General features: G+C 45.6%; 1 protein-coding gene across 3 annotated transcripts in view; it reads left to right on the top strand.

The window, feature by feature from the left end:
• The window catches only part of ccdc92 (coiled-coil domain containing 92), a 223,229-nt gene that overhangs the window by 172,359 nt on the left and 35,900 nt on the right, over positions 1-14,970 (top strand). Inside the window, exon 1 of one of the 3 annotated variants that reach the window (XM_060931253.1) lies at positions 10,273-10,314. The exons of the other annotated variants lie outside the window; for them this stretch is intronic. The gene's annotated coding sequence lies outside the window, so the exon portion shown is untranslated. Of the gene's footprint in view, positions 1-10,272; positions 10,315-14,970 lie in introns of those variants that run through there. 3 annotated transcript variants of the gene reach the window in all.

Raw genomic sequence — 14,970 nt, 5'->3', positions numbered from 1 at the left:
GAAGCGAAGGAAACAAAACAAGGAGGTGGAGAAGCGAAGGAGCAAAAGAATGAGGTCGAGAAGCGAAGGAAACAAAACAAGGAGGTGGAGAAGCGAAGGAGCAAAAGAATGAGGTCGAGAAGCTAAGGAAACAAAACAAGGAGGTGGGGAAGCGAAGGAGCAAAAGAATGAGGTGGAGAAGCGAAGGAGCAAAACAGGGAGGTGGAGAAGCGAAGGAAACAAAAGAATGAGGTGGAGAAGCGAAGGAGCCAAAAGAATGAGGTGGAGAAGCGAAGGAAACAAAACAAGGAGGTGGAGAAGCGAAGGAGCAAAAGAATGAGGTGGAGAAGCGAAGGAGCAAAAGAATGAGGTGGAGAAGCGAAGGAGCAAAAGAATGAGGTGGAGAAGCGAAGGAGCAAAAGAATGAGGTGGAGAAGCGAAGGAAACAAAACAAGGAGGTGGAGAAGCGAAGGAGCAAAACAAGGAGGTGGAGAAGCGAAGGAAGCAAAACAAGGAGGTGGAGAAGCGAAGGAGCAAAACAAGGAGGTGGAGAAGCGAAGGAGCCAAAAGAATGAGGTGGAGAAGCGAAGGAGCAAAAAAAGGTGGTGGAGAAGCGAGGGACCTAAAAAAGGAGGTGGAGAAGCGAAGGAGAAAAAAGGTGGAGAAGCGAAGGAAACAAAACAAGGAGGTGGAGAAGCGAAGGAGCAAAAGAATGAGGTGGAGAAGCGAAGGAGCAAAACATGGAGGTGGAGAAGCAAAGGAGCCAAAAGAATGAGGTGGAGAAGCGAAGGAGCAAAACAAGGAGGTAGAAAAGCAAAGGAGCAAAAAAAGGAGGTGGAGAAGCGAAGGAGACAAAAGGAGGTGGAGAAGCGATGGAGAAAAAAGGTGGAGAAGCGAAGGAGCAAAAGAATGAGGTGGAGAAGCGAAGGAGCAAAAGAATGAGGTGGAGAAGCGAAGGAGCAAAAGAATGAGGTGGAGAAGCGAAGGAGCAAAAGAATGAGGTGGAGAAGCGAAGGAGCAAAAGAATGAGGTGGAGAAGCGAAGGAGCAAAAGAATGAGGTGGAGAAGCGAAGGAGCAAAAGAATGAGGTGGAGAAGCAAATGAGCAAAAGAATGAGGTGGAGAAGCGAAGGAAACAAAACAAGGAGGTGGTGAAGCGAAGGAGCCAAAAGAATGAGGTGGAGAAGTGAAGGAGCAAAAGAATGAGGTGGAGAAGTGAAGGAGCAAAAGAATGAGGTGGAGAAGCGAAGGAAACAGAATGAGGTGGAGAAGCGAAGGAGCAAAAGAATGAGGTGGAGAAATGGAGACAAAACAAGGAGGTGGAGAAGCAAGGGGAACAAAATAAGGAGGTGGAGAAACAAAGGAAACAAAATGAGATGGGGAAGCGAAGGAGCCAAAAAAGGAGGTGGAGAAGCGAAGGAGAAAAAAAGGTGGTGAAGTGAAGTAGAAAAAGGGTGGAGAAGCAAAGGAGCCAAAACAAGGAGGTGGAGAAGCAAAGAAAACAAAACAAGGAGGTGGAGAAACGAAGGAGCTAAAAAAGGTGAAGTGATGGAGGAAAAAGGTGGAGAAGCGAAGGAGCCAAAATAAGGAGGTGGAGAAGTGAATGAGCCAAAATAAGTATGTGGAGAAGCGAAGGAGCCAAAAGAATGAGGTGGAGAAGCGAAGGAGCAAAACAAGGAGGTGGAGAAGCGAAGGAAACAAAACAAGGAGGTGGAGAAGCGAAGGAGCAAAAGAATGAGGTGGAGAAGCAAAGGAGCCAAAAGAATGAGGTGGAGAAGCGAAGGAGCAAAACAAGGAGGTGGAGAAGCGAAGGAAACAAAACAAGGAGGTGGAGAAGCGAAGGAGCAAAACAAGGAGGTGGAGAAGCGAAGGAGCAAAAGAATGAGGTGGAGAAGCGAAGGAGCCAAAAGAATGAGGTGGAGAAGCGAAGGAGCCAAAAGAATGAGGTGGAGAAGCGAAGGAGCCAAAAGAATGAGGTGGAGAAGCGAAGGAGCCAAAAGAATGAGGTGGAGAAGCGAAGGAGCAAAAGAATGAGGTGGAGAAGCGAAGGAAACAAAACAAGGAGGTGGAGAAGCGAAGGAGCAAAAGAATGAGGTGGAGAAGCGAAGGAGCAAAAAAAGGTGGTGGAGAAGCGAGGGACCTAAAAAAGGAGGTGGAGAAGCGAAGGAGCCAAAAAAGGAGGTGGAGAAGCGAAGGAGACAAAAGGAGGTGGAGAAGCGATGGAGAAAAAAGGTGGAGAAGCGAAGGAGCAAAAAGGTGGAGAAGCGAAGGAGCCAAAAAAGGAGGTGGAGAAGCGAAGGAGACAAAAGGAGGTGGAGAAGCGATGGAGAAAAAAGGTGGAGAAGCGAAGGAGCAAAAAGGTGGAGAAGCGTAGGAGCAAAGGAATGAGGTGGAGAAGCGAAGGAGCAAAACAAGGAGGTGGAGAAGCGAAGGAGACAAAAGGAGGTGGAGAAGCGATGGAGAAAAAAGGTGGAGAAGCGAAGGAGCAAAGGAATGAGGTGGAGAAGCGAAGGAGCAAAACGAGGTGGAGAAGCGAAGGAGCAAAACGAGGTGGAGAAGCGAAGGAGCAAAACAAGGAGGTGGAAAAGCGAAGGAAACAAAACAAGGAGGTGGTGAAACGAAGGAGCCAAAAGAATGAGGTGGTGAAACGAAGGAGCCAAAACAATGAGGTGGAGAAGCGAAGGAGCAAAAGAATGAGGTGGAGAAGTGAAGGAAACAAAATGAGATGGAGAAGCGAAGGAAACAAAATGAGGTGGAGAAACAAAGGAGCAAATGATTGAGGTGGAGAAGCGAAGGAGCAAAAGAATGAGGTCGAGAAGCGAAGGAAACAAAACAAGGAGGTGGAGAAGCGAAGGAGCAAAAGAATGAGGTCGAGAAGCGAAGGAAACAAAACAAGGAGGTGGAGAAGCGAAGGAGCAAAAGAATGAGGTCGAGAAGCTAAGGAAACAAAACAAGGAGGTGGAGAAGCGAAGGAGCAAAAGAATGAGGTGGAGAAGCGAAGGAGCAAAACAGGGAGGTGGAGAAGCGAAGGAAACAAAAGAATGAGGTGGAGAAGCGAAGGAGCCAAAAGAATGAGGTGGAGAAGCGAAGGAAACAAAACAAGGAGGTGGAGAAGCGAAGGAGCAAAAGAATGAGGTGGAGAAGCGAAGGAGCAAAACATGGAGGTGGAGAAGCGAAGGAGCCAAAAGAATGAGGTGGAGAAGCGAAGGAGCAAAACAAGGAGGTAGAAAAGCAAAGGAGCAAAAAAAGGAGGTGGAGAAGCGAAGGAGACAAAAGGAGGTGGAGAAGCGATGGAGAAAAAAGGTGGAGAAGCGAAGGAGCAAAAGAATGAGGTGGAGAAGTGAAGGAGCAAAAGAATGAGGTGGAGAAGCGAAGGAGCAAAAGAATGAGGTGGAGAAGCAAATGAGCAAAAGAATGAGGTGGAGAAGCGAAGGAAACAAAACAAGGAGGTGGTGAAGCGAAGGAGCCAAAAGAATGAGGTGGAGAAGTGAAGGAGCAAAAGAATGAGGTGGAGAAGTGAAGGAGCAAAAGAATGAGGTGGAGAAGCGAAGGAGCAAAAGAATGAGGTGGAGAAGCGAAGGAGCAAAAGAATGAGGTGGAGAAGCGAAGGAGCAAAAGAATGAGGTGGAGAAGCGAAGGAGCAAAAGAATGAGGTGGAGAAGCAAAGGAGCAAAAGAATGAGGTGGAGAAGCGAAGGAAACAAAACAAGGAGGTGGAGAAGCGAAGGAAGCAAAACAAGGAGGTGGAGAAGCGAAGGAGCAAAACAAGGAGGTGGAGAAGCGAAGGAGCCAAAAGAATGAGGTGGAGAAGCGAAGGAGCCAAAAGAATGAGGTGGAGAAGCGAAGGAGCCAAAAGAATGAGGTGGAGAAGCGAAGGAGCAAAAGAATGAGGTGGAGAAGCGAAGGAAACAAAACAAGGAGGTGGAGAAGCGAAGGAGCAAAAGAATGAGGTGGAGAAGCGAAGGAGCAAAAAAAGGTGGTGGAGAAGCGAGGGACCTAAAAAAGGAGGTGGAGAAGCGAAGGAGAAAAAAGGTGGAGAAGCAAAGGAGCCAAAAAAGGAGGTGGAGAAGCGAAGGAGACAAAAGGAGGTGGAGAAGCGATGGAGCAAAAAGGTGGAGAAGCGAAGGAGCAAAAAGGTGGAGAAGCGAAGGAGCAAAAAGGTGGAGAAGCGTAGGAGCAAAGGAATGAGGTGGAGAAGCGAAGGAGCAAAACAAGGAGGTGGAGAAGCGAAGGAGACAAAAGGAGGTGGAGAACCGATGGAGAAAAAAGGTGGAGAAGCGAAGGAGCAAAAAGGTGGAGAAGCGAAGGAGCAAAGGAATGAGGTGGAGAAGCGAAGGAGCAAAACGAGGTGGAGAAGCGAAGGAGCAAAACGAGGTGGAGAAGCGAAGGAGCAAAACAAGGAGGTGGAAAAGCGAAGGAAACAAAACAAGGAGGTGGTGAAACGAAGGAGCCAAAAGAATGAGGTGGAGAAGCGAAGGAGCCAAAACAATGAGGTGGAGAAGCGAAGGAGCAAAAGAATGAGGTGGAGAAGTGAAGGAAACAAAATGAGATGGAGAAGCGAAGGAAACAAAATGAGGTGGAGAAACAAAGGAGCAAATGATTGAGGTGGAGAAGCGAAGGAGCAAAAGAATGAGGTCGAGAAGCGAAGGAAACAAAACAAGGAGGTGGAGAAGCGAAGGAGCAAAAGAATGAGGTCGAGAAGCGAAGGAAACAAAACAAGGAGGTGGAGAAGCGAAGGAGCAAAAGAATGAGGTCGAGAAGCTAAGGAAACAAAACAAGGAGGTGGAGAAGCGAAGGAGCAAAACAAGGAGGTGGAAAAGCGAAGGAAACAAAACAAGGAGGTGGTGAAACGAAGGAGCCAAAAGAATGAGGTGGAGAAGCGAAGGAGCCAAAACAATGAGGTGGAGAAGCGAAGGAGCAAAAGAATGAGGTGGAGAAGTGAAGGAAACAAAATGAGATGGAGAAGCGAAGGAAACAAAATGAGGTGGAGAAACAAAGGAGCAAATGATTGAGGTGGAGAAGCGAAGGAGCAAAAGAATGAGGTCGAGAAGCGAAGGAAACAAAACAAGGAGGTGGAGAAGCGAAGGAGCAAAAGAATGAGGTCGAGAAGCGAAGGAAACAAAACAAGGAGGTGGAGAAGCGAAGGAGCAAAAGAATGAGGTCGAGAAGCTAAGGAAACAAAACAAGGAGGTGGAGAAGCGAAGGAGCAAAAGAATGAGGTGGAGAAGCGAAGGAGCAAAACAGGGAGGTGGAGAAGCGAAGGAAACAAAAGAATGAGGTGGAGAAGCGAAGGAGCCAAAAGAATGAGGTGGAGAAGCGAAGGAAACAAAACAAGGAGGTGGAGAAGCGAAGGAGCAAAAGAATGAGGTGGAGAAGCGAAGGAGCAAAAGAATGAGGTGGAGAAGCGAAGGAGCAAAAGAATGAGGTGGAGAAGCGAAGGAGCAAAAGAATGAGGTGGAGAAGCGAAGGAAACAAAACAAGGAGGTGGAGAAGCGAAGGAGCAAAACAAGGAGGTGGAGAAGCGAAGGAGCAAAAGAATGAGGTGGAGAAGCGAAGGAGCAAAAAAAGGTGGTGGAGAAGCGAGGGACCTAAAAAAGGAGGTGGAGAAGCGAAGGAGAAAAAAGGTGGAGAAGCGAAGGAAACAAAACAAGGAGGTGGAGAAGCGAAGGAGCAAAAGAATGAGGTGGAGAAGCGAAGGAGCAAAACATGGAGGTGGAGAAGCAAAGGAGCCAAAAGAATGAGGTGGAGAAGCGAAGGAGCAAAACAAGGAGGTAGAAAAGCAAAGGAGCAAAAAAAGGAGGTGGAGAAGCGAAGGAGACAAAAGGAGGTGGAGAAGCGATGGAGAAAAAAGGTGGAGAAGCGAAGGAGCAAAAGAATGAGGTGGAGAAGCGAAGGAGCAAAAGAATGAGGTGGAGAAGCGAAGGAGCAAAAGAATGAGGTGGAGAAGCGAAGGAGCAAAAGAATGAGGTGGAGAAGCGAAGGAGCAAAAGAATGAGGTGGAGAAGCAAATGAGCAAAAGAATGAGGTGGAGAAGCGAAGGAAACAAAACAAGGAGGTGGTGAAGCGAAGGAGCCAAAAGAATGAGGTGGAGAAGTGAAGGAGCAAAAGAATGAGGTGGAGAAGTGAAGGAGCAAAAGAATGAGGTGGAGAAGCGAAGGAAACAGAATGAGGTGGAGAAGCGAAGGAGCAAAAGAATGAGGTGGAGAAGCGAAGGAGCAAAAGAATGAGGTGGAGAAGCGAAGGAGCAAAAGAATGAGGTGGAGAAGCAAAGGAGCAAAAGAATGAGGTGGAGAAGCGAAGGAAACAAAACAAGGAGGTGGAGAAGCGAAGGAAGCAAAACAAGGAGGTGGAGAAGCGAAGGAGCAAAACAAGGAGGTGGAGAAGCGAAGGAGCCAAAAGAATGAGGTGGAGAAGCGAAGGAGCCAAAAGAATGAGGTGGAGAAGCGAAGGAGCCAAAAGAATGAGGTGGAGAAGCGAAGGAGCCAAAAGAATGAGGTGGAGAAGCGAAGGAGCAAAAGAATGAGGTGGAGAAGCGAAGGAAACAAAACAAGGAGGTGGAGAAGCGAAGGAGCAAAAGAATGAGGTGGAGAAGCGAAGGAGCAAAAAAAGGTGGTGGAGAAGCGAGGGACCTAAAAAAGGAGGTGGAGAAGCGAAGGAGAAAAAAGGTGGAGAAGCAAAGGAGCCAAAAAAGGAGGTGGAGAAGCGAAGGAGACAAAAGGAGGTGGAGAAGCGATGGAGAAAAAAGGTGGAGAAGTGAAGGAGCAAAAAGGTGGAGAAGCGAAGGAGCAAAAAGGTGGAGAAGCGTAGGAGCAAAGGAATGAGGTGGAGAAGCGAAGGAGCAAAACAAGGAGGTGGAGAAGCGAAGGAGACAAAAGGAGGTGGAGAAGCGATGGAGAAAAAAGGTGGAGAAGCGAAGGAGCAAAAAGGTGGAGAAGCGAAGGAGCAAAGGAATGAGGTGGAGAAGCGAAGGAGCAAAACGAGGTGGAGAAGCGAAGGAGCAAAACGAGGTGGAGAAGCGAAGGAGCAAAACAAGGAGGTGGAAAAGCGAAGGAAACAAAACAAGGAGGTGGTGAAACGAAGGAGCCAAAAGAATGAGGTGGAGAAGCGAAGGAGCCAAAACAATGAGGTGGAGAAGCGAAGGAGCAAAAGAATGAGGTGGAGAAGTGAAGGAAACAAAATGAGATGGAGAAGCGAAGGAAACAAAATGAGGTGGAGAAACAAAGGAGCAAATGATTGAGGTGGAGAAGCGAAGGAGCAAAAGAATGAGGTCGAGAAGCGAAGGAAACAAAACAAGGAGGTGGAGAAGCGAAGGAGCAAAAGAATGAGGTCGAGAAGCGAAGGAAACAAAACAAGGAGGTGGAGAAGCGAAGGAGCAAAAGAATGAGGTCGAGAAGCTAAGGAAACAAAACAAGGAGGTGGAGAAGCGAAGGAGCAAAAGAATGAGGTGGAGAAGCGAAGGAGCAAAACAGGGAGGTGGAGAAGCGAAGGAAACAAAAGAATGAGGTGGAGAAGCGAAGGAGCCAAAAGAATGAGGTGGAGAAGCGAAGGAAACAAAACAAGGAGGTGGAGAAGCGAAGGAGCAAAAGAATGAGGTGGAGAAGCGAAGGAGCAAAAGAATGAGGTGGAGAAGCGAAGGAGCAAAAGAATGAGGTGGAGAAGCGAAGGAGCAAAAGAATGAGGTGGAGAAGCGAAGGAGCAAAAGAATGAGGTGGAGAAGCGAAGGAAACAAAACAAGGAGGTGGAGAAGCGAAGGAGCAAAACAAGGAGGTGGAGAAGCGAAGGAGCCAAAAGAATGAGGTGGAGAAGCGAAGGAGCCAAAAGAATGAGGTGGAGAAGCGAAGGAGCCAAAAGAATGAGGTGGAGAAGCGAAGGAGCCAAAAGAATGAGGTGGAGAAGCGAAGGAGCAAAAGAATGAGGTGGAGAAGCGAAGGAAACAAAACAAGGAGGTGGAGAAGCGAAGGAGCAAAAGAATGAGGTGGAGAAGCGAAGGAGCAAAAAAAGGTGGTGGAGAAGCGAGGGACCTAAAAAAGGAGGTGGAGAAGCGAAGGAGAAAAAAGGTGGAGAAGCAAAGGAGCCAAAAAAGGAGGTGGAGAAGCGAAGGAGACAAAAGGAGGTGGAGAAGCGATGGAGAAAAAAGGTGGAGAAGCGAAGGAGCAAAAAGGTGGAGAAGCGAAGGAGCAAAAAGGTGGAGAAGCGTAGGAGCAAAGGAATGAGGTGGAGAAGCGAAGGAGCAAAACAAGGAGGTGGAGAAGCGAAGGAGACAAAAGGAGGTGGAGAAGCGATGGAGAAAAAAGGTGGAGAAGCGAAGGAGCAAAAAGGTGGAGAAGCGAAGGAGCAAAGGAATGAGGTGGAGAAGCGAAGGAGCAAAACGAGGTGGAGAAGCGAAGGAGCAAAACGAGGTGGAGAAGCGAAGGAGCAAAACAAGGAGGTGGAAAAGCGAAGGAAACAAAACAAGGAGGTGGTGAAACGAAGGAGCCAAAAGAATGAGGTGGAGAAGCGAAGGAGCCAAAACAATGAGGTGGAGAAGCGAAGGAGCAAAAGAATGAGGTGGAGAAGTGAAGGAAACAAAATGAGATGGAGAAGCGAAGGAAACAAAATGAGGTGGAGAAACAAAGGAGCAAATGATTGAGGTGGAGAAGCGAAGGAGCAAAAGAATGAGGTCGAGAAGCGAAGGAAACAAAACAAGGAGGTGGAGAAGCGAAGGAGCAAAAGAATGAGGTCGAGAAGCGAAGGAAACAAAACAAGGAGGTGGAGAAGCGAAGGAGCAAAAGAATGAGGTCGAGAAGCTAAGGAAACAAAACAAGGAGGTGGAGAAGCGAAGGAGCAAAAGAATGAGGTGGAGAAGCGAAGGAGCAAAACAGGGAGGTGGAGAAGCGAAGGAAACAAAAGAATGAGGTGGAGAAGCGAAGGAGCCAAAAGAATGAGGTGGAGAAGCGAAGGAAACAAAACAAGGAGGTGGAGAAGCGAAGGAGCAAAAGAATGAGGTGGAGAAGCGAAGGAGCAAAAGAATGAGGTGGAGAAGCGAAGGAGCAAAAGAATGAGGTGGAGAAGCGAAGGAGCAAAACAAGGAGGTGGAGAAGCCAAGGAGCCAAAATAAGGAGGTGGAGAAGCCAAGGAGCCAAAATAAGTATGTGGAGAAGCGAAGGAACAAAACAAGGAGGTGGCGAAATGAAGGAGACAAAACAAGGAGGTGGAGAAGCAAGGGGAACAAAATAAGGAGGTGGAGAAGCAAAGGAAACAAAATGAGGTGGGGAAGCGAAGGAGCCAAAAAAGGAGGTGAAGTGAAGGAGAAAAAAAGGTGGTGGAGAAGTGAAGTAGAAAAAAGGTGGAGAAGCAAAGGAGCCAAAACAAGGAGGTGGAGAAGAGAAGGAGCAAAACAAGGAGGTGGAGAAGCGAAGGAAACAAAACAAGGAGGTGGAGAAACGAAGGAGCTAAAAAAGGAGGTGGAGAAGCGAAGGAGCCAAAACAAGGAGGTGGTGAAGCAAAGGAGACAAGAAGGAGGTGGTGAAGCAAAGGAGACAAGAAGGAGGTGAAGAAGCGAAGGAGACAAGAACGAGGTGAAGAAGCGAAGGAGACAAAAAGGAGGTGGAGATGTGATGGAGAAAAAAGGTGGAGAACTGAAGGAGCCAAAATAAGGAGGTGGAGAAACCAAGGAGCCAAAATAAGTATGTGCAGAAGCGAAGGAACAAAACAAGGAGGTGGAGAAATGAAGGAAACAAAACAAGGAGGTGGAGAAATGAAGGAGCTAAAAAAGGAGGTGGAGAAGCGAAGGAGAAAAAAGGTGGAGAAGCAAAGGAGCCAAAATAAGGAGGTGTAGAAGCGAAGGAGCAAAACAATGAGGTGGAGAAGCAAAGGAAACAAAACAAGGAGGTGGAGAAATGAAGGAGCTAAAAAAGGAGGTGGAGAAGCGAAGGAGAAAAAAGGTGTAGAAGCGAAGGAGACAAAACAAGGAGGTGAAGCGAAGGAGACAAAAAGGAGGTGGAGAAGTGAAGTAGAAAAAAGGTGGAGAAACGAAGGAGCCAAAATAAGTATGTGGAGAAGCGAAGGAGCCAAAATAAGTATGTGGAGAAGCGAAGGAAACAAAATAAGGAGGTGGAGAAGTGAAGGAGTAAAACAAGGAGGTGGAGAAGCAAAGGAGCCAAAAGCAAGGAGCTGGAGAAGCGAAGGAGCCAGAAAAGGAGGTGGAGAAGCAAAGGAGCAAAACAAGGAGGTGGAGTAAAGGAGTGAAAAGGAAAAGAAGTGAAAGAGAAGGTGCAAATGTGAAAAAGGATTTGGAGAGCTGGAGGAGCAAAACATATGGAGAAAAGTGGAGGAAAATAAGCGGAGGAGGCAGAGAGGTAGAAAGAAAGCAGTGGGGTGCGGGTGTGTGTGTGTGTGTGTGTGTGTGTGTGTGTGTGTGTGTTTAACTGGAGAGCTCTGGGGCTTGTTCACCCTGTAGGTGGGTGGCAGGTTGCATTTTCCTCCGTCAGATGAGAACAGCATCAGATCAAACCAGACACCAGATCAGCGCTTTAATATTTCAGCTCCTCCACAGCTGCTTCCTCAGGGAGCGAGCGAGTTCAGGAATGCAGTGTTTCAGACTTACGGTAAGTGGAGCTGATGCTCGCGGACGGCAGGAACAATGGGTTCGAGTCTCGGCCTGTATGTAGTGTCAGTGTGCTTTCTGAAAAGACCTTGATTTTTCCCACTTTGGCTTAATCATTGGTTAAAATAGAAAAGCGAACATGAGTTTAATCATTAACTAGTTGTGGGTATTGAAAGCTCACGAAGCCAGATTCATTCTCTTGCTCGAAGTGACTGTAATGTTGGTACCTTGTTTCTTTAATGAGACATAAAGTCGCAAATAATTACCTTCTGGCTTCAGTTACTGTACACCTGAGTGCCAGTTGAACCTACGCTGTCCAGAAAATGAAAGTTCGACAAGACAGATGGCGAGATCTTGATCTGCGTTTCTGAACATAATATCGACGCTTATTTGCAATTCTGTTCATCGAAATGATCACAGCGTCGAATGATGTACATCACATGACCAGGATTTTCATCACATGCCTCTGAAAGAGCAGACCATTTAAAACCGACCAGTTCAGCTGGATGCCTGGGTGAAGATGAAGATTATGAGTCTGTGGTCTGCATATTATGTTACAGCTATTGGTAGTTTTTTTGTTTTTTTTATGACCGCTCAAGCCAGTCAATTTTAAAATGATTTATATAGGCAATAAGTGAAGCTGATAGCCTGAGCGTCATTGGTGAATCACTGTCCCCCGGGAAGCGTTCAGGTTCTCACTGCAATATTGCTGCTAAATTTGACTACGTCATGGCTGGTGATGGGAAGACGCTCGTGTTTCAGGAAGCGCTCGGATGTTTTACCATCCAGCGTATTGGATATCCATCAACATCAGGAGCAGCTGAGCTCACCCACACTTAGATTGCACACAAATATGGCTCATTAATAATATAGTCTGTCTGCACCATCTCTCTAATAAGTGTGTGTGTGTGTGTGTGTTAGTTACTTAGCAGTCATCAGGGTGAGATCAGATGTTTTATTCATGTTGATGATGTAAGAGAGAAAAGCCACCGAATGTCTTACTAAGTCTGAGCTCAGCTGTCGCACAAATGATAAGAGTGTGATTACGTGTCCCTCAAATATGCAAAGAAACGAACACTGAGTGTTATCTCAGTGTGTGTGTGTCTGTCAGTGCTTCTTGTTAGTCCATATTTGAAGGAAATGTAACACAGCAGCTGTGAAGTAAGCTCAGGGTGTGATATGAGACGAGGAAAGAAAAGAATGGAAAGACGAGTCAAAAAAGAGGGAAGTAATAATGTCAACATTATTTTTTTAATATGTACATTACGCATACGAATATCCTTAGGCCTTTTGATTTTATGTTCGTAAAATATTAGTGTTAATACTGTTTGGTATTAATACGCAGGTGATTATAGAAAATCGTACGCACTGATTGGTCGAGAGATTCTGACTATTTCTCGATAATCCTCTCGAGCGACTCGGCAAAAGGGTGGCCGATCGCTTCGTCACCATAAGTGAGGAAGAATTACAAGTTATGAAAGAAAACGCTGTTCCTAAAAGCACTAAAGATGCTACGAAGTTTGGTCTAAAACTATTCGAAGGTAAGGTGGAGTTGTGATTTATTTTATCGATTTCAAAACAAAGTATTTTATGTGGCTCGACGTAGATAAGTGACACAAGTCTGCGTTGCACCGATATTACATTTGCATGTGGCTTTTGAAGTTTGAAATAAATTATTTTTTCATATGAATTTTTTTAATGTGTATTTGTACTAAAACAATTATCCGCCTCAGGCTCAGTGAATAATAACAATAACCTTGACTTCGTCTCTGTTATTATTTACCAATATTCACTTCACCTTCGGTGAATAATTGTTAAATAATAATATTTTTTCGCGGTCCAAATCCTGTGCTCTGATTGGCTGGCGAGCGAGTCCGTATCCTACGGTACGGACCCCAGTTACGGACCCCGGTTACGGACCTCTGGCGACTCGCTCGTTCACAACAACAACAAACATAGTAGCATTTTTTGTCAACATTTATCTTTTTTTTATAAGATTTATTTATAAGATTATCAAAAATCTTAAATTTTTGCCAGCATTTCTCAGGAGAATAGCATTAATTTTACAGCATGGATAGCGATAACGACAGTGTTCACAGCGAAAGCAAAGAAATAAAATAAAACATTTCAGGAGAAAGCTAAAACCCGTAATTTGCTAACACGGAGCAAAAACATGGCTGAATCCTGAATGACTCAATTTTGTATAAATAGGGGACTACACAGGCGGCAAAATGTAGTTTTTTTTCCTGCCATGGAAGTGCACTTGTATACCGAGGAGGAAGCAATTTGCATTACAGCCATGAATGAGGATTCAAAATAGCATTAATTTTACAGCATGGATAGTGATAACGACAGTGTTCACAGCGAAAGCGAGTTTTACTACCCTGAGGACAACAAAATAAAATAAAACATTTTAGGAGAAAGCTAAAAACCTCTAACTTGCTAACGCCAAGCAAAAACATGGCTGAATCCTGAATGACTCCTATTTGTATAAATAGGGGACTACATAGGCGGCAAAATGTAGTTTTTTTTCCTGCCATGGAAGTGCACTTGTATACCGAGGAGGAAGCAATTTGCATTACAGCCGTGAATGAGGATTCAAAATGGCGGCTCGCCTCGGCTCGGTTTTCCCTTTCGGGCGCTCTCATTTTCTGTTAGAGTTTAGTAAAGAAAAAAATAAATATATTATTTACCAGCTTAAGGTCGGTCTGTATGGTGAAATACCGTGACCTCGGCCTTGAATACTGACCTTGGCCCAGAGGGCCTCGCTCAGTACTTTCAAGACCTCGGTCACGGTATTTCATAATACGGACCTCCCAGCTGGTAAATAACATATATATTAGTTTTCGGAAGTGCTGATTATTTCTTTAGTTGTTTGTCATCACTCTCTTGTGCAAGTAAAAGATCTTAAGCACCATAAAAACTGAAATGTATCATTTAGCACTTTCTGTTCTTAATGCCCGCAGCCTCTCGAGCTGGGTTTCCACTGCAGTTTTTTGCAAAATAAAAGCAACGTTTTAAAAATTTCAACAAAACACAATTGTGAATGGTCCGTGTTTCCATTAAGTGATGTTATGCAATTATAACGTCTAAATAAAGCTGGGTTTTCTCCTCCCGCGATAGCTCTTACAGCGCTCTCCTTTTTTTTTCAGAAAGGTAGCGTTTCTCTTTGTTCTAAACGTAATGCGAAGAATCTTTCCATTTCAATTTTTGCGAAATACTGCTTTATTGATTGATCTGAAAAAAAAAACACCTTGTGCAAGTGTAAAAAATTTTTGCGATATTTGAGAGTTTTTACGAAATTCACGTTTCCATTAGTCGTTTTCTGGTTTGTGATTTTAAATCGCACATTAAGCAGGTTAATGGAAACATGGCGACTGAATTCTGGAGTCTCAAAATCATGACCGATTGTTACAACCTGATACCTGTCTTTCCCAAGAACGTTTATGGATACAGGGCCAAACCTCACTGCCCCTGCATGATGCAGTAAGATGAGAGTACCTTAAGCCTAGGAATGGGTGGCTACGTAGCCTACTAACCAGAACCCACATGTGGCAACATCAGCATGCTGGTGCTTTTTTGTACCATGACCTCAAAGTGTCCTCTCTGTAGTACTCAATGTTACCATAGTTCCTGAACACTATTTACAATATTTGTCCAGTCTATGCAATCATCTAGATCCCAATTTACGTCTTTGGACCTGTTCTAGTCTAGGTTTTATCCTCAAATTAATGTATTTTCATAGTCTAGAGATAGAAACAGCCAACTTGCATTGCAAGACTTTGTGCATTACCTTCACTGCACTGTTGGCGTACCTCAGCCGTATCCTCCCTGGTGCATTGTCAGTTGCATCTTTCCAAGGCATTGTTAACACTGTGAACACTGAGAGCTGGACCAGAGCATCAAATCGGCTTTTAAACAGATGGGACAACAAGTGAACTGCCCCAACCCATTAGCATCACCCCATCTCAGCCTGCTTCCCAGTTTCCAACCCTAGTTGCTGGTGGGTGCTTACTTCATTTCCAGCACCCCTTCCCTGACAGTTAGCTTTGCTTGCAGTGGGTTAGGTGTTTCCAGGGTGTAGGACATTCATTGTTGTTCCTTTAGCAACAAATTTTGGTTTTCAAGTGGGTACCTTTTGAATATTTCATTGATTATCCCACGGTATCTCCAGAAAAGTGTCCTACAAGTGTCCTGTGTGTTTGCCTGGTCTCCAGCAGACCAGTTTGATATTGGTGCCTTGGTGGTCAGGTGTAAGGCTTTCTTACAATCCTCATGTCCCTTAATAACCTAGAGGTACAAGCCAACAGAAACCCTTGACTACATCCTACACCCACCAGTTCTGTCCTTTCCCAGGGCTCTCTTAATGCTACAGAATATATAATGTGCAGCAAGCTGGACCAAACCA

Source organism: Neoarius graeffei, chromosome 10 (genome assembly GCF_027579695.1).
Source record: "Neoarius graeffei isolate fNeoGra1 chromosome 10, fNeoGra1.pri, whole genome shotgun sequence".
In the NCBI taxonomy this organism is placed as follows: Eukaryota; Metazoa; Chordata; class Actinopteri; order Siluriformes; family Ariidae; genus Neoarius; species Neoarius graeffei.
Note: the sequence above shows the minus strand (reverse complement) of the source record. Positions and strands in the feature narration are given on the sequence as shown.